Below are 3,459 nucleotides of genomic sequence, written 5' to 3'. Positions count from 1 at the left end.
AAAGTTAAATTCCCTGTAAAAAAGATATAACAATTTAATTACACACAAATCATATTCAGATTCTAATTCCAAAATGTTACTTATATACATTTTATACAAACCAAAGTTAAATTCTCTTATTTAACTTTGGTTTGATATAACAATTTGATTGCACACAAATCACATAACAATATAATAATATAAACTGATAAAAATTAGTACAAATGTGTTATCGACACACCTTCGAACTTCCAATTTATTATATTACATAAATAAAATAATAAAAGAAGGAGAAAATTTCGTTCACCGAAACAACAACGACTTGGTCCACCTTCCTTCACCCATCACCACTACGAAGCGAAGCGTGAAGAAGTAAATAAGAGGATAACAAGATCTCGATTCTCTCGAAGAGAGGACGACTCTCTCGATACGTAGATACGGAGAGGAAACGGTTAGATACTAATTGGGCAAAGGAGACGAGACGCGGTCCCTCGAAGGAGGGACAGGCGAGGGAAGGAGAGGACGGCCGTGCGACGGAGGCAGACGCGACGGCGACATCGACGAGCACCGGTGACGCATCTGTCCCCAAGGATGCGCACACCCCTCGAGGTGTCCACCGACGGCCGAGGACCGTCCAACGGTTCACAAAATTCCCATTGACAACCTGTTCACCTCCGCTCCTTCTCGTTTCACGACGTGTCCACGGCCACAAAGTGTTCCGTGGAACCGATACCCCTCGCTCGAGGACTTCCTGGGACTCCACCACCGCCATCCCCTCCCGGATGGATGGCCACGATATCCAAGGACGAAAAGGGAGAGCGACGAGTTTTCGTTTTCTTCTTCTCCTTTTTTTTTTTTTTTTTTTTTTGAGAAGGGTTGAGTTGTACAGGTCGAATATTATCGGTGGCTGGCTGATGGTTCGGTTATTGGAGAGAGCGGGACACGAGTTTGGGATTTAGATTTAGATTTTGATTTTTTGGGGAAAGGAAAAATAAAAATTGGGGGGAGGGGGTATGTAAAAGGAAAATATTTGCATATTTGAATATTTTAATGAGGAGAAACGATTGATGAAATAATAAGGAGCAAGTGCAAAGTTTCCAAACCTTCATACCTGGTCCTCTTCTCTTCTCTTCTCTACTCCTCTCTTGGTGAATTTTGGTGGTCCCCGGAGCGTGGAAACGGCTGCGAGTCGGTTGCATGTTTCGAGGGATTAAACGCGTGACTAGGAATACGAATCCTTGGGGACGTGGCGAGAGATCGCACAAAGTGTAGGATCATGTAGGTACGCCGGAGATCTCTCCAGAGAGTTCCCGTGTACCTGGCCGTGTAACATGCCCGACCGAACTCGCAAGAATTTCGGACAGGCGTCCATATTTCTCTCTCTTCGAATCTCCAACTGCAAACTTGTTCCCTCCTCAAACTTCTTTCTTCCTTAAAAACTTGGAAATTGGAATAATGGATAGATAGATAGAAGCAACGATCATTATTGATAAATTTGATACGATGCAAGTCGATCTTAGCAAGGCAATAAGGATATAGAAAATGTTAATCGGTTTATCTTTTAATTCAATTTAATAATAATAGTAAGAAAAATAATATTGGATACTCGATGAAATTTTAAAGGAACATATTTGTCGTACCTTTTTTTCAATAAAACAGGGAAATAATGAAAAACAGTTTTATCTCATTTTCTTGATAATAATAGAAATATGAAATAATAAAAATTCTCGAAACAAAAATCTGAAAAAAGAAAACATTTATTATTTTTAACTACTTACTTTTGATAATAATAGAAATATGAAATAACAAAAGTTCTTGGAATAATAATAATCTAAAAGAAGAAAGCATTTATTTTTAACTACTTACTTTCGATAATAATGAAAATATAAAATAACTTTTCGAAAAAATAACAATAATTTAAAAAAAGAAATCATTTATTATTTTTAATTATATTTTCTTATTTTTGATAATAATAGAAATATATAGATAACAAAACTTCTCGAAGGAATAACAAAAATCTGAAAAAAGAAAGCATTTATTATTTTTAATTATATTTCATATTTTCGATAATAATAGAAATATGAAATAATTTCTTCAAGAAATAATAATAATCTAAAAAAGAAAGCATTTATTTTTAACCACTTACTTTCGATAATAATAAAAAATATAAAATAACTTTCCAAAAAAATAACAATAATTTAGAAAAAGAAATCATTTATTATTTTTAATTATATTTTTTTATTTTCGATAATAATAGAAATATGAAATAACTTCTCGAAGAAATAATAATAATCTAAAAAAGAAAGCATTTATTTTTAACCACTTACTTTCGATAATAATAAAAAATATAAAATAACTTTCCAAAAAAATAACAATAATTTATAAAATATATATAAAACATATAAAATATATATAAAATATAAAATATATAAAATATATAAAATATATATAAAATATATAAATATATAAAATATAAAAAATAACAAAAAGAAATCATTTATTATTTTTAATTATATTTTCTTATTTTCGATAGTAATAGAAAATATAAAATAACTTCTCGAAAAAATAACAATAATTTAGAAAAAGAAATCATTTATTATTTTTAATTATATTTTCTTATTTTCGATAATAATAGAAATATACAGATAACAAAACTTCTCGAAGGAATAACAAAAATCTAAAAAAGAAAGTATTTATTATTTTCAACACTTACTTTCGATAATTATCCACACTTTAAAACGAATTTCACGCGTATCACAAAGTAGCTCGTCGAAATTTGATAAGATTCGAGGAACTGGAGGCAAGGTTACCGATCGCGACGATGACTTTTGAGAATCATCATCATCATCATCATCATGAGCCAGAGCCCCAAAACCGGATCATTATCTCGATGGCACGCTCGTGCCTTCTCCTAGCGTGCATCCCCTTCACCCGGGATTAATTAACATCTCCTCGGATAGGTATCTGGAAAAGAAAACCGAGGTCAGACCCATTTTCTCCTTCTCCGTTATCGCCCCGATATTTCTCTTTATCGCGAAAAAAAACTCCACGATATCTCCTCGAATCGATAATAACATTACAATCCCTTCAATTCCAATAAACCCAACAAATCCAAGAAAAATTTTCTCCTCTCTTCCATTTCTCTCTCTTCGAAACTCATCCTTCATCCTTAATCAATTAAAACAGTAAAACGGTAAAGAAAGAATTAAACGCTTAAAAAAATTACAACTTTCTCTCGATCATTGATCTCATTTCTAAGAAAGTACACTTTAAAAAGAAAATGAAACTTACTTACTTCATCGAACCACCACCTTTATAGAAGTTCGATTGGAAGGAGAGAGAAATCCCGTGGCGAACATTGGCGCGCATCGTACGCATCGATGGCTTCAGGTATCCAGGCTATCCTTATCTCCAAGCCTAGAGCTTCGTTCTTCGCCTCGGTCGAAAGGTATCCCGTGGAAGGGAAGAGAGCTCCGGCTG

Source organism: Apis dorsata, unplaced genomic scaffold, assembly GCF_000469605.1.
Source record: "Apis dorsata unplaced genomic scaffold, Apis dorsata 1.3 scaffold_93, whole genome shotgun sequence".
Taxonomy (NCBI): Eukaryota; Metazoa; Arthropoda; class Insecta; order Hymenoptera; family Apidae; genus Apis; species Apis dorsata.
This window is presented reverse-complemented; position numbering follows the sequence as displayed.